Source organism: Agelaius tricolor, unplaced genomic scaffold (genome assembly GCF_023055355.1).
Source record: "Agelaius tricolor isolate 1412-34295 unplaced genomic scaffold, bAgeTri1.0.p SCAF_8, whole genome shotgun sequence".
In the NCBI taxonomy this organism is placed as follows: domain Eukaryota; kingdom Metazoa; phylum Chordata; class Aves; order Passeriformes; family Icteridae; genus Agelaius; species Agelaius tricolor.
Window position 1 is genome coordinate 995,570 of NW_027269268.1, and position 23,589 is coordinate 1,019,158.

The 23,589-nt window shown below is 44.7% G+C and overlaps 2 long non-coding RNA genes across 2 annotated transcripts in view; both read right to left on the reverse strand.

The window, feature by feature from the left end:
* The window catches only part of LOC139592578 (uncharacterized), a 40,722-nt gene extending 28,492 nt beyond the window's left edge, over positions 1–12,230 (reverse strand). Inside the window, exon 1 of the long non-coding RNA XR_011680044.1 lies at positions 12,129–12,230. This is a non-coding gene — a long non-coding RNA (uncharacterized lncRNA). The remainder of the gene's footprint in view (positions 1–12,128) is intronic.
* A 906-nt stretch (positions 12,231–13,136) lies between these two features.
* Positions 13,137–23,311, reverse strand: LOC139592579 (uncharacterized). Its single transcript, XR_011680045.1, has 5 exons — positions 23,203–23,311; positions 22,367–22,502; positions 21,914–21,975; positions 13,687–13,833; positions 13,137–13,200 (listed from the first exon to the last, which is right to left on the reverse strand). It is a non-coding gene; the product is annotated as an uncharacterized lncRNA (long non-coding RNA).
* Between the last annotated feature and the right edge of the window lie 278 nt (positions 23,312–23,589).

The following is a 23,589-nucleotide window of genomic DNA, read 5'->3' on the forward strand; positions in this document are numbered from 1 at the left end:
CTGCTGCTTCACCAGGCCTTTCCCTCCTGCCCATGCTCTGAATCCCTGTGGGTTTGGCACCGAGCACTGACTGCTTCCCACCAAATATCTGCACAACCAGTTCCATCCTTGACATCACCCTGAGGTGCCTGTGTGTGTGCACTGGCCTGGCCTGCCTTGGCATGTGGCCAGTGGGACAGCAAAGGGACATTTGCCCCCTCATGACCCTGGGCAAGCAGAGTGTGCTCAGAGCACCTGGGCACGGCCTCCTGTGGGAAACCTTCTCCTGGCTGAAGACAGCTCCAAGGATCACTGCATAAACCTCTGCAGCTGCCCCACAAAGTGCAAACAGCCCCACAAACACACAGTGACAGTAATAGCTCCATTCAACCAGCCCCCACTGGCTCTCCTGGAGCAGCAGAGGACAGGAGAACAAAGCAGGTGACAAAGGCTGGGTCCTGCCCACCTTGAGCCCAAGTGACTCCAAAGTGCTGCTGCCAGACACGAGTCCTCTCCTCCCCCTGCCAGCTGACTCTGCAACCTCATCCCAGTTCATCTGGGAGCTGGGAGCTGCTGTGCTCATGAACTGGGGAGGGCTTCAACAATGAATCAAGTGGGAGATATTAAAGGCACTAGAGAGCAAACAAACAAACCCACAAAGAAAAGAAACAAACCTGAGTACCAATAGCAGTACCCAGTGCAGATTAAAAATACAAACAAACAAAATAACTTCATGTGGTTTAAATCCTAATCCTCAGGGATGAGTTGAGCACCAAGGTGCACAGGCCTTGTTTATTATCCTGTGAGCTGAGAACTGAAATAAAGTCTTACAGCAAATAATTAGGACAAGATGTAGTGATATGGAGTGTTCACTGCCAGCCTTTTAAATCCTGATCTACCTGCCCCTGTTGCTGAGGAGGTTTGTGCAATGCCCAGGTTCCACAGCTCCTTCTTCAGCAGAGGAAACCACTGCTGTTCCACTCCTGCTTTTTATGACACTCTTCCATTTCTTTAAGCAGCATCATATAAAGCCTATTTTCAAGAGTGAAATAAATAATGGGATTGAGATAAACTCTGTGCAAGGGGAGGTACTGGGCAGTGCTTCTGAGTGCCACAGTCTGGGAGAATCCATGGAGACATTTCCATTCACATACCAGAAAGCACAGAGGGCATCAGCAGTTGCTGTAATCCCCTCTCCCCCAATGACCATCACTGCTGTCCTCTGTGCTCTCCCCTGCTCACACTGCCTCCCTTCCCTTCCCGGCTGGAAATGTTCCATCACACAGCTCCCTTAGGTGCACACCAAGCAGGGATGTTTTCCATTTTGTACTTTAGGAATTTCTGCAGGTTTAACGGTTTTTAAACAGGCATTAAGCTGCTCTTTGTGTTTTTTCTTCAGCTGTGAAAAGTCTTTAAATGCCCCAATGTGCACCATGTGACCCACTGAGCTCAGTCCTTTAGTGGCACAGGCCCTTAAATGTGAACTCAACAGATACTTTAGGTGAGGTGTCAGCAGTGCATAGGCAACAAGCTGACATAAATCCTGAGGAATTTAACTTATAAAAACCTTTAATTCCTTCTTTACTCCAGAAGGACGTCTTGAACCTTTGCACCAGCTTTACATGGCTCCTTAAGCTACATCAGCAGGATGTGCAGCAGCTTACAGCAATTAAGTCACAAGCATGTATGTAAAAACAGTGTAAGGACATTTAAAAAAACTGGGCTTTGCAGAAAATCAATCCATTTTCACTGGGGTGCATCACCCAGCATCACCATCAAATGTATTACACTAAACCAGCTGTAGCAAAAGGAGTCAAACCCAACCACCACAAGGGAAAGCAATTCTATTCATCATAAACCCACAGGGCCATTTCAAACAGCTTTTCCCAAACAGCTTCCACACTCCTTGGAGTCCCATTTGGATCTCAGCTCTTCACTCTGCACTTCCATCTCTGTATACTCAAAATAATAAGAAGAAAATTCTAATTCCTGGGGGAAAAGGGGATTTTTGTTTCACCCAGCCTGTGAGTAGCATTATCCCAACCTGAGGTGAAAACGCCAATGAATCAACATTTCCTTAACTGACTTCATTGTAATCCTGGTACTGCACTGACCCCTGAGGAAGGGAACCTTTTTCACTGGCTTCAGCAGCAGCAGCACAGGAGCACCTCTTGTCATCTCTCATGAAGTGGAGAGAGACTTCCTCCAGGTTTTCAAGCACAGAGTTGAGGTCTGCCTTTAAGAGCAACAATTACAGATGGATGAGCATTTCTTCCTGAAGCACACAGCATTTTACAATGGAACTTAATGAAGTAGCTCCAAGGTATTTCCTGCAACATATTTCAATAAAAGAAAACATAAGCCACTAAAGTGTCTCATGTAAGCATTGAGGATTTAAGGAATTACTCAAACAATGAATGCATGAAGCTATTAACCATCCTGGAGAATTAAAATGTGCCCCTACGTGATGAACCAAAAGCAGCAAGTAATTTCAAGTCTGCAGGATTGATTTTATACATGTGACTGAAATATAATTACAGAAACATCAAACTGTGCTGTATCCAGAGAAACCTAGTCCAGACTTCTAGACCATGAGCACACCTCTGCAACAGCTTTTATTTGGTCCATTTGTTACCTCCTGGCAATGGTTCGAGCCAGGGAGGTTATAATGTGGTAGTTATCCCCAGGTAAAGGCACAGCATAGTGAAATTAGCAATTTTTTAGTTTTATTTCATTGCAATATTCTGCTTTACTGGAAATTTTAGGAGAATCAGCATGACTAAATAAAATTTTGCTCAAGCACAGCTTACTGCATAAGAGCAGTAGCAAGCAAAGAGCCCTGATACCAGACTAAAGTGGGTGCAGGTTATCTCTGGGTGTCAGGTATTTAATGGGAAAAGTTATAATAGGAAAGGCTTAGAAAATTTAAAACACTTTCTCTCTGAAACAGGTCACTGAAATGTTCTCTGCTTAAAGCAGCTGCAACACTGATACTGTGAGATTAAATAAAACACAAAAGGGATAAAAGAATTACCATATATTTAAAGAACACACAAAAAACCCAAAGAACAGAAATGAGAACAAGGAGAGGCATTTTTTCCACTCACTGAAGTGTCCTACCACTTAAGGAAGCCCTTCCGGGTGTCCTTTTGCATGTCCCTGGCTTTGTGTGTCCCCATCACTTCATCTTCCATTGGCATCATCATTACCTTATTAGCACCAACATGTCGCTGTCAGTCAGCAACTGAGACCTTTGGGATCTCTGAAAGCTGTCACTTGGCCATCAGATAGTACCAAAACATCATTACCATAGTATTTACCAGTTTGAGTTTTGGTTGGGTTTTTGTTTAGTTTTTACCAATCTGTTCAGGTCCTGAGCCATGTTCATTTTACTGCTAATGGTATCACACAGTGCCTGTGCACTCCCTACACAATGAACACCATTTTGTGTCTGCATGGAGAGGCCCAAGAACTGCTGCACACATGGTAATTAAACACCATGGTAAGGAGATGTGCAGCTGCTCAGGGCTGTGTGCAAACCACTCTAACAAGCTGAATTTTAAAGTAAACTGAGATGTATTTTTTCTCTTGATGGAAGATCTTTCTGAATGACCAGTTTAAGCATTTTTCAACCCCTTCTACTGAATACAAGACAGATGTACCTGAACAGGTGAAAACCTGGGCAACCTCTGGAGTTTAATGAGCCCCTCCGTGTCCCCAGTGCCCATGAAAGCTCAGTAGGGATGGAGACAAATTGTTATTTGGAATCAGCCCTGAGCTGTGTCATGTCACTCAGAGCACTGACAGAAGCAGCTTTAGCCCAAATCCATAACTGAGCACACCAAAGCCACCTTGCTTGAGCAATGTGACACCAGCACAAATCAAGGCACTGCTGCACATCAGCACCCAGGGACACAGGACAGAGCTGAGACCTGGTGTGAGGCCTTGGAAACTTTCCCCTAGTGAAAGAAGTGAGGGGCTGGGCCCTCAGTGTGACACAGACAGAGCTGGCTGTTAATTCCCTTGCACCACCTGATTTCTCATGGATTTTACTGCCAAGTCTCACCAGCACAGGTTCCCAGAGATTGCACAGCTCACTACCAACTGCAGACTGCACCAGGAGATGATCAGGACTGGGACATCAGCATGTGGCTCAAAGTTCTCTGTTTCTGTCCAGAGAGGCCAAGCTTTAGGGCTGTGAACGTGCATCCAAGAAGCTCAACATGCAAAGTGAGGCAGCTGCTGTAGTAAAGGCTTCAAACATTTCCATCTGTGATAGCACAGCCTTATATCCAATTTTACTCATTCTGGTTTTAACAAATCTGCCTAGCTCAAGCTGAGACATTTTGAACTAAATCTACCTCGGAGTCCCTTCCTCTATCCCACAGAAAGAGGAACAATCACAATTACAAATACAAATTTGCAATAATATCAACACCAATCTGAGGGTGAGGTTTTAGTGTTGGCCTGTACATCAGGAGATGGGGTTTGACTGCAACAGCTCAGGGATGGCCATAGTGAACAGCAGAGTAAAAGGTGACTTACATTCTCTACTAACAATGTGTCTGACACCAGAGTGAACAAGGGCTGGTGAAACAAATACTTAACTCAGCACATGAGGAAAATCCACGTCCTGTAATGAACAGGACTGGGCTCTGCCTAGGAGTCAGCAAAGAATAAAAGGCACCCCAGAATGGGAGCCAGGCATTCAGCCTGACGAGAGACGTTTTGCATGACAATGGAAAAATAAGGGAAAATAAGGATGGAAAGTAAGTACAGAAAGACAATATTTTCTTAGCATAGAACATTTCAGTATTAGTGCATATTTTATAAGCACACAGCAGCATTTCATTGTTACAGTTGTCCACCTATATACAAAACCGGTGAGGAGCAAACAGTGTAAGAAGACAGATAAATTAACGTTGGCCCCTGAAATCACATACCCTCAGCTGGAAGGGAAGATTTCAGCACACCCACGTGCTACTAACAGCAAACCCTTTTGCTGCCTGATAACACATCCCCAAAGCCGACCCCTCTGCCTTGGAGGGCAGGAATGGGAGCAGGAAGCTGCCTGCAAGTCCCAGGCTGTGATCACCTTGCCCACAGCAACTCTTTTCACACTCTAAAAACGAGGGCTCCTGCCTGTGTGGCACAAACCTTCCCCCAGCCCTCTCCTACACTGAGAGCTGAGTGCATTGTAATTCCAGTATTCCCATTCCCTGGGAACAGAATGTCACTGCTCATACATGTCAGGGATTTGGGCCAACACACACTTGAAGCTTTAGCCTGCAGAAACAGGTAATACACAAACCCAGCTCTTGGCCAAATCTTCCACACTGAGCCAATCTGACAGGGGAACCACTGGTGCAGAATGAATGCAAATCAGGGTGCCAGTTTATTTTCCAGTCACTTCTGCACATAACTAGAATCTAATCCAGTTATGGTAAACAGTGAAAATCTTCATGTAAGGGTAAAACATAGTAAATTGCCATTGTGATTTCTTAAACTAAACTTGGATCCAGCAAACGCATCTCGCTTCATTATTCTCTGCAGCAGAAAATTCAGTTGCCAAGAAAAAATTAAAAATAATAATACCAGGAACACACATTCCTCAAATGCATTCTGCATCTTGAAAAATAAGGAATTTAAGAATTTACAATCGTCTCCAAGTTTGGACGGTTTTAAAATTTCACAGCACTTTAACAGCAACTCAGTGTTTTGTTAGAGAAAATGAGATGATGCCTAGAAATACAGAGGATTCCAAAAGCATAGCAAGGACAATACAGTGTAGCTCCTGAGCCTCTTCTTGCAGAATAGAAACTTGTTTTTCTATTGTAACCCTGTTACACAGAAAACAAAAACAGATTTGTGAAACCCTCGCTAATGTGTGTGCCTACTGAGCCACTGCCTTTGTCTGATGTATTTTTCTGTATTGCCCTCATTTCACACTTCCTCAGTTCTTTGCCCAAAACCTGCAGAAGCCAAACCACAGATTCTCAACAGTTCTACCCGTGCCCCTCAGGCTCCTCCTCCTGCCATCATGTGATTTAGGATCCTACACTGGATATTGTTACACAAAGCAAATTATGACCATTTAAGTTAAAACTCAAGAAACTGAGAAATGACTCTGACCATGACAATGCAGGATTATGCAGAACAAATGACAACACTCACCTTCTGTGGTTGTGGGTCCATCAGCAGCAGGACACACGTTCATGAGAAGCACAATATTTGTGACCATCACCTTGTGGACTGCAGGGATGGCTCCCTGTTTGTGTAGCAATCCTCACTGGCTTCCAAAAGCCACAAATTGAAAGGTTACAGGGCTTAAAGCATTTCCCAGTTATGATTTGTCTGTCAGGCAGCACCAGCTGGGCAATCACTTTTAGCCATAAATGCTCCTGAGAGCGGGAAGTTCACGGCCAAAGCCACAACCACGTGGCATCAATTGATGTCCAAATGCCATCTGGCAGGTCACTCTCTAACCCCAGCAGGACCTCACACTGCAAGGTGCTCACCAGCACCTCCAGGGTAAATAACACCTGCTGAGGGCAGCTGGGATGGCTCCCAAAGGCTCCCTCCAGTCAGCCAGAGATGTGTGGCCTCCTCTGAGCCTCCAGCGCTCCCTGATTCCATCCCCGTTCCATGGAACACTCTCAATATCACTTTAGACTGGATGCTGACATCACTTAGCAGCAATAAAAAAGAAAAGTGCCCCAGAATTGAATCCCATTTTGCTCAGCACACATCTCTAAACTATTACCAGTGTGAAATGAAATCTAATGTCTCCCTTAGCAATCCCATCTTCTTTGTCCTTTTGTTCCTCTAGGATACACTAAATCCATTTGGACACACAGTAGCACACGGGTCACACCACACATTGCAAGAAGAGTTTTCCAAATGCACGTAGCCACTGCAGCAGCTGCTTTTCAGCCATCCCACTCTCACATAAAAATCCATTAATAAAAGCAGCAGAAGACAATGCAAACACCTCAGTGTGCTGCTTTGGGCTGGGGCAGCTCCCCTGTCTTCCCCAGCAGATGGTATGGGGCTGTGGTTTGGATTTGTGCTGGAAACAGCGCTGAAAATTTGGGGATGTTTTCAGTGTTGCTGGGCAGTGCTCACACAGAGCCAGGGCCTTGTCTGCTCTCCTGTAACCCACCCCCTTCTCCTTAGGTTGATTCTCAAGCTGGTACAAAACAGAAAATGGGATTGGATCACTCAGTTCCATCTGATGTCATGTTCAGGGACAGGAACTCTGCAGTGGCACAAACACTGAATAGAAAATGGGACCTGCTGGGATCCAAATGCCTTGGCTTGCACGGGAAGAACAGGGCAGCTGCCGTGGGGCTGTGCTGTCAGAGGTGCATCCTCTAAGTCCTGCCAAATGCTCCCTGATACTCAGCCTTCCTTTCCCGCTGCTGGTGATGCCACCTCTTTCTCCCAAACCACATCTCCTCTTCCCAGCCCTGGAAGTTTGCTGGAACAGTGCATACAAGGCAGGTGACTGCTGCGCAGAGCCTAGGAAGGGATGGATGTGCAGGGCAAGTGAGGATACAGTGTGCCCCAAGGAGGAGTTTGGGGGAGGATTTCTGCACTGTCAATTATTGAGAACAGATGTGGCTTACAGAGCTTGGGAGAAAAGCTCATCTGATTGCTCTTGGCCAAGTTTAGATGATGGCCAGTCAACAAAATGCGATGCCCAAGAGACTGTGAAACTAAACCCTCTGGAAACATGTCCAAAGAATAAAGCAAGTGTGAGGCAATGCTGCACTAATAAATCAACGGAGCCCTCAGCAGTAACAGAGTCCGATTTGCACATAACGAGGCTGTTTGGGCCTCTGAGTGCCTTGTCAGAGCTGTTCCACCACAACAATACACATAACTGCTGGCATTAAGCAAAGCACAGTCAGCTGCTAGTTTCTCTCAAGTTTGATAAAGGCTATTACTTCCTGCAGTCTCTCTAGGTAGCTGCCTGGTGCAATGTCTTGTTGGATTGCATTTTTAACTCCTCACTATTATTTCTGGAGTTCCAAAAATGTCACAAAGACGGGATCTGGCACAGGGAGCCTTTGACGCAGCTTATCAGAATTACAGACTGATGATTGCAAACTAAAAACTCCTCAACAAAAATAAAACACTGTTGGAAGGGAAGCTTGCTAAATATCTGCACTGCTGATCTTAGTCAATAAGGATGGTGTATGAAACATAGAAGTATAAAAAATTAGCAAAATAAAAGCTAAAGGTGAATTCTACTTAAAATATATCTCTATTCTACAGACAGCAACAGGGAACAGATTATTGATTACAAGGCAGTTAACTATTTCATGGAAGGATATGTGCACAGGTTTTCTCCATCTGACTTTCAGACAGAGCATGTCAATCAGTGCTGGACCAGAACAGGAAGCTTTTGCTGGCATTAAACAGCATCTTATGGTGTGGAGCAAGTAACATTTGGCAAGAATAACATTATCACAATTTGTCCTCTCAGTCATGTTCAAAGTTCAGCAGAATCCTGCAGGAAATTGTACTTCCACCATTTTGTTTTCCACCTGTAACATAAAACTGCTGCTTGAATGAAAGCACTGAACCCTGCTGCCCAAAACCACTTTGGATGGGGAAATGGATAACTTCAAAACTTTGTACTGAGTTTCTCCCAGTTTTACAATAACTGTCAAAAGGCCTGATTCAAGCAAAGAGAATTCCCCCACCAGTGCAGGAAATGGAACAGACTGGCCCATCTGGCACTGAACACCAGAAGCAGGAACAGTCGGGGTGAAGCTCTGCCCACAAGGGGAGCTCCCAGCCCCAGAGCTGAGAAAGCAACAGCCCACACCCCACTCACACCCTGCAGAGGCTCCATCTCAGGCAGGGGAGCTCCCTCTGCCCATTTCTCACCCTGCACTTCACCTTTCATTCTCCATATCCCAGGTGACAAGAGACCTTTTCTCTTTCCCCAGATGGATTTCCTTTTCCCATTATTTTCTTTAAACAAACAACAACATCAAGAAAATGAAAGTCAGTACCAAAAAGAGAAAAAGAGTTCTTGTTTTCTAGCCCAAATACAAATTGGAGAATGCAAAGTAAATGTTTGTTCCTAATTTTCCCTGATTAGACTTGAGATACTGGTATTAATAACCGCTGCAACTTGCAGTTAGTTCCCTGGAAGGAAATTTCACATGGAAGTCATTAATCTTTCTTTAGTTTTTCTGTTTCCACAGGCACTGAAAGCAGCACAAAAAGGACTCCTTGGGTGAGGAACAGATGGGTGGAAGGACAGGTAGAAGGTGCCTTTCTTCAATGCAGGTGTGAGGTTCATTTGTGCACAGGTTCTCTCCCTTTCCTGGCCACATTTGCAGGAGACAGAAGTTCCAGCTTCATGTATGGATTTCTGCACATGTATAATCTGGGTGAAAACCTCTTGTCACCATTTATGTATTAATAACATACTGCAAACAAAGGTGAAAAGCTCTTAGATGGAAAAATGTTGTTCCTCTGGGTACAAAAGTCAGCCCAGCACTAAAAGCCCTGGTTTTTGATGTTTCCTCCCAGTCAAGGCTGTGTTTGTTCTCTCAGTTGAGACATATGGCAAACAACCACTTCATGTCATCTACAGGCTGTGCATGTTATAACAGCATCCTAATGTCAAAATTAAATTTATTTTGTGAGACACTGCTTCTAAAGTGCCCTTTACACATAAATGTGAAGGGAGACTCTTAGCATGGCTGTTAGGCCATCATAAAGGATGTTCATGACTTGTCTCTCAATTATGCTTTTTCACTCTCATCCTGTGGCAGTACAATCCCCTTTTCAACCACAAACCATGCTCATGACATACATATAGTACAGTAAAACTGATGCACATAAGAGGAATGGATCACATTAATCTGTGCAATTGAATCAGAAGACAATGCAACTGCAGAGAATTTGCAATTCAGGGAGCCTCAGAAGATTTTGAAATGTCCTGCTGCTGCACATAACTCTGGCTGTTTGGTTTATAATTTACAGCAGATATGTTTTCTATAAACTTGCAAACATGAGTCAAAATGTAGTTGTTGGGCTCGATTTTTTTCCCTAAATATAAGTCCTTATATCCTTATCATTAGAAAGCCTGTGCTGTCACCTTTTTTTTACCACACCATATTGACATATAGCTGTTGAAATGGGAACAAAAATCCCATTGTGTCGGCTGTGATTTGTACTTCCATGACAAGCACTCATCTGCTGAGGTAAGACAGAACTGGGGACTGAATTCAGTAACATTAATGATTTTTCTTACAGAAGAAATTACTCTTCTGGACCAGAGAATACTCTATTAAAGCTGGAAATGCTGGGGGAAAAATTAGAATGACAATGTACTCCATGCTGTTGGAATTTGCCTTGTCCCACACTTATAATTGCAATGCAGTGTTTTGGTCTGTACACAAATGTTGACAACTTTGTTTTTCTCTAATCTGAATAATTTCACATTGATCTGAAGCAGTAATATCCTCATGGGAATTGGCTTAAAGCAATGAAGGGAGCTTTTACCAAATGTTCTCCAAGAAAAGCTGATGTTTTGAGGATAACTGGGAGACAGGCACAGCACTGAACCAGATACTCCAGGTTCCACATGGTGCAGTCTACAGAGAAACAGCAGATGTTTAGCACTACTGTTGATACCCTTGTGCCCATGGGGAATTTATTTGGAAAACAGTTTATTAAAAAAGTCAAAAACCCCAGCACATCAGCAGCATGTGGATGATTACAGCAAATGTACAACCTGAAGTGTTGGAGAATATCAGATTTCTCATTTAAAAAGAAGAGCTTAAAAAGCATTCAAACAGTTCAGCTTTAAAAAGCACAGTCTTTGTTATCTAAAATAGATTGGGTTGCTGCAGCCCAACTATTTCTGAATAAAAGCAGGTCATTATTAAAAAGAGGAGATTTTTAACAGCAGCCACATTACAAAAGAGACTGTCAGATACAAGCATCCATAGGAATTATGTGTGGGGTCTTGCATGATCAAGAACAACTCCCACAGGACAAGATGAGGAATATGCGGTTGGACTTTTTAAGCTCTTATGCTTTTTGTTCTGTGTGGAGATAGTAACTCTGAATTTTGAAAGTATGAAGTTATTTTCAGCAGGCTAAAGATACCTACAGTTTTTAAAAGTCACTGGAATTGGGTGTTCTTGAGTCTTCAGGCATCTTTTAAACAGACCAAAGCAAATGACTGGCACTGAAAATGGGTCTCCAGTGCCACCAGAACACAAAGACAGCAGCAGTGGCTCTGGCACTGGCAGCCACCAGGCAGCAGTGACCCTGGTTCCAGTGCCAGCAGCCAGAGCCATGTTCTGTACACACCTCCCACCTGCTGCCTTTCTCCCTGGTCTGGAAGCTCACTGCTGTTTGCTATGATTCCTTAGCCCAGCCTAGCTCCATGGAACACCAGGCTGGGAGGGAAGTTCAGAGAATCACCCCTGGCGAAGAGAGGAGGAGCAAGGACCCTGCTGCTGTTCATTGTTGCGCTGTTCTGAGTACAAACTCACCTGCCCTGGTACCTGTGGTGCCTCTCAGCCCCTGACACCCTTAAAAGCCCTGGGTGCTGTGGCTGGCACACATCTCTGCATGGGCTGGACACTACTGTACTGCTTTAACCATGATATGCTGGGAACTGGAGCAGGGATCTCCAGTGGCCTTTAGCTGTTAACCCCTCAGGAAGCAGCTTTAAAAATATTATTATTATTGTAGTTGGTAACAGTTTCCAAAAGGATGACTCCCAGGGTTGCAAGAGCTCATTGACTTCACACATGCACATCCTTCTCTGAGGTTAAATGGGAATGATTTGTGAGCACACAGTTGAGAGCAGAATTACCTAATGAAGTACACTTGCCTGAGCACAGCCATCTCACACAGAGCTTTCTCGCAAACACAAAAAGGTGCTTTTAATGTGAAAACCTGCTTTTGTTCCCGGCTTGGGAATGTTGATGGGAAATTGTGCTTCTAGGCTCTGGGACACGTATATGCATAAATGCACAGAGCTCTGTTAGCATTTGCATCATTGTGGTCTCAAGAGGGAAAAGGTCTGGAAAACAAACCTGTTTGTTCAGAAATGAAATTATCCAAGTTTGGGCACATTAATAACAGTGACAGCCAAACAGACTTACCCAGTTAAACCCACTCTGCTGAGAGGCTCCCCATGGAATAAGGCACAAAAGCCAAAAGAAGGCATCTCCAAGGCAATACGGCAGAGCTGGGCACTGAATCTCTCCACCCTGGTGATGAGAAAAGAGGGCATTAGGCTACAGCATGGCAGGGGGGAGCTGCAGAGAAAAGGGGAGGATGAAGCCATGGGCAGTGTAAAATCTGGGGTAGCTAATGTGATGATAAATCCATTTATTCTCACACCATCGTTCCACATCATATGAAGACATTTAATAAGAATTCCTCTGAAAATCTCAACTGAAATTCCAGGTGTGACTCTTTTGACTTAGCCAGTAATTTTTCAAACCACCTCTAAGAGCAAGGCAGACAGTATTTTTATGCTTTCATTAGATCTATGGAGTATCTTTCTGTGTACAGTGCAAGCTCCCTTTACTCTCTTCCTTTCTCTTCTGCTCATAGGTGGTACTTCACTGGAATATCCATCATGGATAGAAGTTAATCCCCTTCCTAAGAACCTCTGTGAGCTCAATGTGCTCACCTCTTACACAAAAGAGCTCCCAAGTGTACAGAAGAGAAAACTGAAGAGAGACGACCACAGCTGCCCTGGAGAATAAGATTCATGGTCTGCAACAGATCTTTCACATGATGCTCAATTGCACATTATGAGAAGGAAAAATAAAAAAAGAAAAATATTTGTGTGCTTCTCATCTTCTGGGAGCCTGACTGACTGACAGTTCCCCAAAAATGCATCTCAAGAGCTTAGTGAACCCCTAAGACCTGCTCTCCTGCCTTCCTGCACAACATGAGCCATGGAATTTCACCCAGGCATCGCTGTCTCCACACAGAACATGGTCTCACTAACAAAATCCAACATTTCTGGCTGGATAAGTGCCAGCCCCCACCTTGAAAGTGCAATCAGATTGGATTGCCTACCAACACCCAGAATATTAGCTAGGAAAGATCCTGCTAAGCAATGCATACCATTTTAGATTTGTATTTCTAGAGTTTTTCCATCTCTTATTGAGCTCTTGAGAACATGTAACACACCAGCATTATCTTCTGCATCTTTTCCCACTATGCAACAAGAAAAAAATTGTATTAGCAACACTGTAATGAACTGGTACAAACCAGAAGATTCCTACATGATTGCCTATGCTCAAAACATGAGGCAGTGAAATACAAAGACAAAAGAGACATCAAGTCAGTATTATTACTGGATTAAAAAAAAAAGCAAGCAAGCCCTTCCAACCTGTTTGTTAAGCAATGCTGTTTGGGAATACTCTCCTTGCTATTCTAATTTCTTCCCCGTTGGGAGGAAGGTGGAATGCATGTGTTGATGAAACCAAAATTTCCTTCTAGAAGGGCTGTTTGACTTCTAAGTAACACTGAAACACAAATAACCTCGCTTGATTTACATACAAACTACTCTGATGAGCCACACACCTTCCCCTGGCAATAGCTGAAGCAACACAGGCTGTGACTGAAGCTCCTCAGCTGTCCCGCTCCTTCCCCTGCTCAGGCACTTCACATCCTGCAGGCAATGTGGGAATTGTTACTCACCATCAAGTTGGGCAGAAAATTCAGTAACTTTCAAGTCTTTAAATGTCCAGTCCCAGCTTCTTAACATTTTGCTTCAGCAAAGTACTTCAGTGTTGATGACAGTGAGGGGAGCTGGTGGTGTTTGTTCTCTGTCTTCTTTCAGTTATTCTGTGAAGTTAAAAAAGGAAAAATGTTTATTGGTGCACAGTCAGTTTCCATCTAAAAGCTGAATCTGATTGCATTTTGGTTTCACTTGGGATAGATCTCTGACAGAAAGTGCATCTTTGTTTTTAATTAATCCATTCAGGGACCCTAACTCTGCACAGAAGCTCACGCTTTTTATGTAATTACTTCTAAAGGCCTTTTTCAGCACAGCATGGCTGTCTCTTCAGATTACTCATTATGTTTCTTTTCCTTTCTTAGTCTTTGTTGGTGGAATGTTGGCTATAAGTGGTGAATTCTGTAGGCAAGGCTGCCTGTTCCTGGGAACCCCCTCTGCAGAGGGAACTCAACAGCTTCCCTCTCTCCTCAGAGAGGATCTGTCCAAGCCAGACAGGGTTCCCCGCTCAGTGCACAGGCACAGAGCCTCTCCATCCTTCCTCCTGCTGCTGAGAGCTCTGTGTTTGCAGGCACGAGAGGCAAAGCTGTGCCAAGAGCATTCCCTCAGCACCACAAGTGTAAAAAGAACCAGCACAACTCTCTGGTGCATCAGCTCTGACACTCACTCAGGAACCATTCTGTTCAATATTTAATCCTAGGGCTCCTTTAGCAGCTTGTTCAATTATGGGATGAAAAAAAGAAAGAAAGAGAAATAAAATGGAAGGAAAAAAAAGAGATACAATTAGCCTAGAGTTCCCATCACCACCACCATTCATCACCAGCCTTAAGAAATCAAAGCTCTTTATTCTCTCCCACTCATTCCACTCATGTTTAGTACTTCTATGTCAAACACAGCAGCTTCCAAAGGAGTGACTGAGAAATACTTTTCCTTGAGTAGCCCAACAATTCGAGTGCTGCTGTGAATGGAAGGAGCTCTCTTTGCCTGAGCTAAGCTACACACAAGCACTAAAACAATACACTCAGCAAGGCAGGGAAAAGCCTCCCTCATTCTCTGCAGATTACGACACAAAAGGTACAAGGAAAGGGCTCAGCTCCACACTCCAGGAAAGGCTGTTGATCCCAAGAAGGCAGGAGGGGACAACTTTGTGCTGCTCTCAGGGAGACTGGAGTCTGCAGGGGGCAGCTGCTGATCCCAGGTTGCTCCTGGTGGATCAGGACTGCAATGTGCTTCCCAGCTGGTGCTTTCACTTCTGCTGTCACAGAGCTCTGCTGCTCTCCCTCGTTCCTTCACCAATCCCCACTGCTGACTACATCACCATCTTAGCCCAATGCTCTCTTCCAGCTTTTGCAATACTTAAAAAAAAGCTTTTCCAGAGAGCACGCCAATGTTACAAAAACAGGCTTGTAACAATATTTACAGATTTACAGAGTTAAATGGCTGTTGTGCCACTGGGTTAAAATCCAGGGGAGCACTTACTGTTTGGGCTCCTGCATTCCCACTGACCCATCCAAACCCTGCCGGCAGGGATAGAAGGAAGCAGCCCAGGGTGGGTAAAAGCTCACTGGAGTGGATGAAGTGGGCAGCTGCCAGGCACACCAAGTGCCATCCCCTCCCACCACCATCCTGCCCCAGCCCACAGCAGGAGCACTCCCATTTATTTAATTTCCAGGCATCAGGCTTGCAGTTGTTAACCACTGTCACTGCCTGATTGGACACTGAGCAGTTCCAAAAATACCAGTCTGGGGGTGACAATTTTCTGTCAGTGTGACATCTAACATCTTAGGGAATAAATGGTGCCTGGACACATGCCTAAGACTTTTAGATATTAGCACCAACAATTATTTCTGCTTCACTTCTTACACTTTTTGCGAGTTTTAAATATTTAGAGTTCAGCTTGTTCAAAGCTTTATTTTATTTGATTTTTGATATTCGCTTTTTAACTGTCACACCTCCTTTGTCACTGCTTTCAACACTCTGAGAACTCACATTTGTAACTTACTGAGAATGCATCAAGGGGTTTGGTGCTGGTTCTGATACACAGATTCACTCACACCACAGTAATTTTCTCACCTTCAAATGCCATTGAGATGCCCTGGTTACTGTGCTCTCCTCCACAATCGCTCAGGTTGCCTGACTCTGTTTTTCTAGAATAAAACCCCCAAACAAACCAAACCAAACTAATCCTAAAAGCTAATTATTTTGGCTACTCTTTTTCACACCAAAGGGACTTTGGGTGTGCAGAATTGGTGACATGTGGGTCCTGAGCTCCCTTTCCATTTTAGGCATACTGCATTTCTGCTTATTTCACAGAAAACCGTGCACTAGTAGCTGATTTCCTGGCAGTAACCCACCAATTGCACTGATCTGTGGTACACTGCAGTCTGACAGAAGGTCAGCATTCCAGCCTCACCCCCCTCACACCCTCCTGGATACTGAAATGTGGAGGGGTGAGGCTCTGGCGTTGAAGGCTGGCCTGCTCTCCCTGCAGTGCATAAATCAGCCCCAGGCCTGAGGCTCTGTGCCAGCAGGACCCTGTTATTTATGGGCTGCAGACATGTCCCAGGTGCAGGGCGAGGCTGAGAGCAGATGAAGCTGTCCCCACAGACACAGCAATTCTGCAGAGTGAGGCTGCTTCAACAAGAGGGCCTTGGGCACTCAAGGACTGTGCAGCCCAGCTTTAGTGAGGTGTCAGGGCACTGATTAAAAGGTGCTCACTTTGGCAATGTTGTCTGTGTTGTGGGCTCCTGGCCACCACCATCATCCAGACATCACACTGCCCTTCACACACCCCCCAAATTGGGCTCTAAAGCAACACAGTGCAGAGGCTCTCACAAAACAGCTTGTGATTAAAATAGAAAATAACATCACCTTACATGAAAATATATTTCAGTGCTTGTTTGATATTTTGTTTCTACTCCAATAAAAAGGCAATCATAATCTCTCACAGATTGTTGCTCCCCAAAAAAAGCAGATCACAATATGCACTGACTGCAAATGCCAGATTTAAATATTCAACACAGCTGTACTTGTGGAGAGCTGACAGAGAAAATTCCCCTGCTCTCCCTTCCTCCTCATTCAGCAAATCAGGCAGAGGATTTTGAACATAAATTCAGAAGGTATTTTCATAAACTGAATATTTCAGCAGTTAAGACTGAGGTTTTAAGCAGTTCTGTCTCTCTGCACCTTCTCTTCCTACGTCTTGGTGGAAATGAATCAAACTCTTAAGCTGCTGCAATAATCTCTAAGAGACAAAACAGATGGAAAAATAATGGGATAAAGTACCCTATGAGTAAGATTTTGGCAACACAAACCCAATGCTTCTGTTCTTTACCTCAATGTTTAGCCTTGCAGCAGGCAAAACCAAAATAAAATTGGCTTTGTTTTAAATATGTGGCACATTTTATATAGAGCACACTTTTCACATTAAAAAAAATTTACACAGGGAAAAGTAACTCTGATAGAACAAAATACTTCAATATTATTCACTAGGTTTTGCCAAGAGCCCCCAGAAAGAAAGAAGGCCTTAGGTACCTGTGCAGACATTGCAGTGCCCCAAGGCCTGCAGCCACAGAGCCCCAGCCTCAGGCAGAGGGGCCTGAAGGGCTCCTGGTAGAGGGCAGTGCCCAGGGGCTCCCAGCATGGGCAGAGCTCGTGGGGATCCCCTGAGGCCAGGGAATGCACACCATGTCCCTCCTGCATGGAAAAGCAAATCAGGTGGGATCACAGTGGGAACAACTGCATGGATCAGGCATGGAGCTGCTGGCAAGGAGCCTGGAGCAGCACCAGTTTCTGTTCCTTTTATTACCTTGTCTGCCATTACACTGTCATCTCTTACCCCAGGGGCCCTGATTCTGCCATCCTAATTCCCCCTTCTTGATATTTATTGAACGTTTTCTCCATCATCTGCCACAGCAGCTGCCTGAGTCCTCATTTTTTATTTACAAGATTTCTCCACTTCTCACACTGTTAATTTGTTATTGCAGTCACAAGTGAGGGTGGACATGACAGCCTGGACATGACTTTCTCTTTGATTTCTGGATGGTTCCTGCAGTTTCCTGTGTCTCTATTCTGTTTGTGCCACTCTGTGGCCACATGCCTGGGCACTGTTGGGTCTCAGCAGCCTCTCCTGCTGCCGTCTCCAAGCTCACAGTCAGGGCAGGTTGGGTGTGTAAATCTAGGGGGCATTATGAACTTGCAGTGAGATGGATCCACTTGCTGAAGGAAATAGGACTGAAAAATAGCCAAGTACCACGCAAGGATCCCTGTGCAACCTCAGACCTACAGACTGAAATTCCAGCAGAATGTTTAAAGAGGTGCAGCTAACACCTTGAAAGAAATGCATTTTTGGGAACCTATTTTGACTAAGAAGCAAGGAAAAAAGAAATCAGAATTTGGGCCATGAAAGCCCATACTGATATAGAAGTAAAAATGTGTGCATGTTTGCATGTAAAACCATGCAGCCTAAAAGCACACACAGCTTTGGGGGCTTTTGGTTACTTGGTTTTAATCTGTTCCAAGTCATGATCCTCAAATTGGGTTTTCCATAATTGGTTTTAGCTGAGCTATAATGCACTGAATTTAGAACCCTTAAATCTTCTCCATCTTATCTTGTTTTTTGGAGATGAGTATTATAATAAATTTCATTTCATACTGGTAACAAGTGCAAGACTTGAGCTAAATATTTATTGTTAGGAAAAACATAATGCTTTTCTTTTTGAGGCAGAGCAGCTACAACATGGTCTGTAAATGTTTGTCCTTTCTATTTCAGCATTAATAACCATGTTTTCATGACCTCGTTCAAGAAACCCACAAGAAGCTGGCTGTTCTATTTCTATCATGTTTGTGCCCTTTACATCATTTCCTACTTCTAATAACTAATTGTTGTGGTGTGAAGCAATATCCTGTCTCACCTCTCCCAGTCCCTCAGGTGTGCCAACCTCTCCCTTCCCCTCCCCCTTGCTAAGTGCTGTCCGTCAATCTTAACATTCCAGCAAGGGCGAGGTCTGGTTGGTGAAGTTCAAAAGATGCTTTTCAGCCCTGGGGTCATTGGCCCGTCTAGGTGTCATTGTCCTCTGAGACTCTGCCCCTCCCACCTGGCTGGCGGCACACCTACCCCCTTCCCCTCTCCCTTTCCCCGGGCTTAAAAAGACACGGGACCATGCAGTCGGGATTCTGTTGTAGCTGTTACAAGATTCAGAGATCTGTGACCCTGGAATAAAACTCTGGATTAAACCCTACGTCAGAATCTGTCTCCTTTTCCTTCACCTCGCCTAAAGCCTTTCCACTAGAGGTAAACCTGAGTTCCTGTTTGCTTGGACTTGTTCCAAGTGCCAGCTGCAACATCCAGCCAGCCTAAGGTGTCTCTGAGGTGAAACACCACAGCTGCCGCCTTTGGTCAAGCAGCAAGGGCCAGACAAGCCCAGGCACGTTCCACCCGGTAATACTGGGATCATATACCAGTATTTTGGGGCCCAAGCGTGGGGCTGCTGGACTTTGCAGCCCCGAGAAGTCCTCTCGGAACCTCAAAACCTCGGAAAAGCTTTAAGGCAGCTGAGCATCCACTGGAAGAGTTTTGGCTGCATCGCTCTCCAGAGAGACTTTGGGACTGAACCCACAAGAAGCCTCGCGGACTGCTCTGTGCCTCTGGAAAGTGCAGCTCCTTTCTGGTGAGCAAATTTTGCAGAGGAGAATAGGGGAGCCCCTCCTGCCCATGGGGTCCTATTCAAGTGAAGAGACTTATCCTGCCAGACTATCTAGCACCAGCTTCGATTTCGGTGAGTATTTCTGCTCCTTAATGGGGGTAGAAGCTCAACTAACAGTCTCTGCCGTGAGTTCTGTTCTTTTTCGCTCTTGCATAATAGGCTGCGCAGCCCTGCGGAGCGGGAGCGATCGTGTTCTAGGCCATAGCTCACTGCGGCGTTGTTTTGCCGCTTTTGGAACTGGCGGCGCCGGCTCAGAGGAGCGGGAGAGCTCTGCCTGCCCCTCCCCAAGGCTCGGCAGCGTGGTTTTCTCGGCGCGGGGTTGCCCCGGTTTCGGCTCTCTCGGCGGGGGGGAGTTTTCTCGGCGCGGGGGGGCTGCTCTCTCTCGGCAGGGCGGGGTCCCGATTCCGTGCTGCTGCCGCGGCATTTTTAAAAGCAGTATAAGCAGCTGCATTGTGAAGGGCTATCGTCTGCTCGTTTTCGCTTCTTAACCGTGTTTTTTTTTAACTAATGATGATAGGTAATTACTTAACAGATGGTAAAAGCTCTTTAACTGCTTTTAAGGGCTACTGAGCTCTGCTGCATCTGGGGAGCATTAACTTCTGTCCCTTTCCATCTTCCTCAGGTCATTCCAAGTTTGTTCAGCCATCATTAGGTACTCAAGGGCTTGAGAGTTTTGTGGTTTTTTTAAATGCAGAACTGGGGGTCAGTAACACACTCCTTCAAACCATTGTTATTTCAAACACTTGTCTTTTGTGAGGCCACTGCTAACACTGAGACACCAGGAGCCCTCTCTGCTCCCCGGGTGTGATGAGCACAGCAGCCCAGGCAGCCCAGGGCCTCTGACCTTTGGTTACCACAGATGCAGATTCTCCTGCAGCACCAAACTGGCACATCATTAACAGGAGGCTGGGGGGAAAATTCAAACCTTAGAACTTGAAGGGGCTGGTCTCATTAATGTCCTTACACTGACTGCATTTACATTTTTCTCCCGAGTTACACAGGCAGGAGAAATTCCCCATCAGAGAGGGCCGAAGTGAGGGATGAAATTCCCAGCTGAACACACAGGAGTCAGTGACCCTCTCCAGACTTCTCTTGCACTTGGAGTAAGCTGCACTTGAACCACAATAAGTGCTGGCCTAATTACTCCAGCTCCACTGTACAACACCAGCAGCTCTGCTGCTGCTTTCCCAGTTCTAACAGCTGTTTGTCTGGCTCTGCGGAAATGCCTATGAGGAGCTGTGGCTAAAGACACAAAATTGACTAAAAAAATTTACTGCAGCACAAATTAGCAAAGACTGTCTAGAAACAAATAATTCGTTTTTATGATTGCTGCTAAAATAAACTCTTGCATTTTGCATGAGACTGTTAAGTTGGAAATAATAAACAAATAAAGTCAGTGTGATTTCTTCAGCTTTAGGATCAAACAGCCCTCCTAGTATATAGCTATAGTTCCAAGTGAGTTACAATTAAGTTGTACATTTCTCATCTGATGCAAAGAGCTGCACACAGATTACTGGACACAGCACAGATGAACTCTGGTTAAGTGTGCCCAGAAGTGTGATTCATTGCTAAAAATAAATGTTCATAACTGATTTGTTACTTAAAATGAAATGGATACGTGATGTAACAAATGGATTCTAAAGCAGAGGTCGTGAAACGTCTGCTTGAAGTGAATATTGTGAATAGCCCTCTCTCTTTCTCACCCTCATGTGTCAGTGTGTGTCCATGCTGCTGCACTGTCCATGCCTGAGTGGCACTCAGTGGCACTGCCACCTCTTGGGCCTTTGCTCAGTGATTCACTATTTAACAAACAGCTCCTGAGGTTATCCAATAACACCCTTGTTCCCACAGCCAAGAGAAGCACATTGTGACCTGCTGATGTTCCTGTGCATGGCTCTGCATTGCTCCCAGCACAGGTACCAACCTCCCATTTGTGTGCACTGAACCCAAGCACCTCCTGCAACTCTGCAATTTTAGCTGGGATTGAGAAGGAAATGACAGTGATTTGCCCAATGAGAACCCAAACATGACCTCCACTGGTCCTTTGTTCAATCATCTCCAGCACGTTCAGTAAACTGCTGTTTGGAGGAGATTATGTTAACACACAGAGTGATGCTTATAATCATCACCATACAAAATGGACCCTCTAGGTATTAATTTTTGATGTACTGAGCACATCCTTTGCAATTCCATTGCCATCCAGCATCACTGTTCCATAAATTCAGTGTTGCTGCATTGTTTTGTACCATTCTCCTTATGATTTGGCAAGTCTAAGCAGACACAGCTGATTGTAGGAGCCATTTGCATTTTCTGCTCTTTTAGAAGATAACAGATACTATCCAAAAACTTTTAAAACAGCACTATCTTTGGACAACTTAATAAATTGTTATGAATTAGCAAAATCCCTGGTTATGTTACACTCTAAATTAGCCTGGGCTTTACACGAGTTTGTAACAGATAAGGAAAGAAAATGAACCAAACTGACCACAAACCAAATATAAGTCTGGGAAGGTTCCATGTGAGATGAAGCTCCAGAAGTGTCCATGCCTGAAATGCAAGGGAGAGAACTTGTGCCCCCAAAATTCTTCCAAGATGCTTTTTTTTAAAAAATAATGTCAGAAATAATTATTTTAAGTACACTGGCAAATCAAGAAAATCATATCATGAAACTGCATAGACAGGAGTTAGATGTACTATATATACTATACATTATTTACTCCTGCAGCCTGAGAAAAGAAATGTAGTTCCTCTTACATATCAGATTTTCAAAGCTAAAACAGAAGACAGATCCTTTCCCTGCCTGAAAAAACATACAAGGGGTGTTGTTTAAAACAGAGTTCTCCTCACACTCTTTGAGTGCTCCAAAATGCACTAGAAGCAAGCACTTTGCAGGAGGCTCCCTAAGCTGACAGGACTAAACCCAGGAAGGGTCACTCACCTCAGTTCCAGGCTGTGATTCCCAGTCCCAGCAGGAGCACTGAGCTCATTCCCAGCAAACGCTGGGCTGGCATCAGCCCCAGAGTGCCAGGTCACAGCCATTCCTGAGACACAGCACAGCCCTGAAGCATTCCAGCCTTGACATCCTGGGTAAAACCAAACACAGGGAGGAAGGGTAAACAAAGAAGTTTAATGAAGGGTTGAAAAGCCACAGGTTTCTTCTGATATTTGAACTAATCACAATGTAAAATTATCATTTGGTAGGATTTTTTAGATTTGCTGCACTGCCATGGCTCTAGCAGAAAGCATGCACAGGAATGTGTTCTCAAAGTTCTTGGCTAATGGTTTCTGTATGTCTTTACCATATTTATTTGGATTGAAACAATAATATTAGAACTGCTTCCACAGCCTCTGGGAGCTCCAGCACACAATTTGCACTACAGCCAAACTCTCTCACTACTAAAACAGGACCTCTGGCAATCTGTAGTTATAAAAAAAAGTGTATTTTCAGAAGGCAAAATAAGCATGTTGATGTTACTAAACATGACAGCAGGTCAGCCTGGGGACAGGGCAAACACTGAGCTGGAGAAAACCTCAGTAAATAATCCATATTCCCATCACCTGTCCTGCTAAAATTGGTTAAAGCAGTGCTGGAAGTCATCTCTGAGCCAATGGTCTGGTTTACTCTAGAGAAGACAAGGGAGACATGAGCACCTGACTGGCAGAGCCCCCAGTGCATGTTCCAGGACCCTCTCCCCACACCAGGCTTGAAGCAGACTTGCATTTGCTGCCTCCTTTCCAAGGACTTGTGGGAAGTGAGAGCAAAGGAGATCTCACCTTACCAAGAGCTGATTCACTCCAGATCTCTGCACCCAGGGGCCCTCTGGAGTTTGCTGGTGCAACAGTGCCCATGGAGAGCTGGGACAGGTCCTGGGGACCATTTCATCCTGAGAAGGAAGATGGAGATCAAGTCAGTATTCAGGGGTTTAACAGAAATGAGAGTACAGAATGGTTGTTTTTCATCCTTTGGTTGGAAGCAAAGAATGCACCAAGTGGATCAGGCCAAACTCAATAGACCCTGTTAAGATTTTTGTCCTAATGACCACTCATGAGTGAGTGTAAGGAAATACATAAATAATGCTGCTGTGGAAAGGTATCTGAGAAAAATACCAAGCACTGCTGCCAAAGTACAGTGCAAGATTGCAAACCCAAATGAGTTTGATA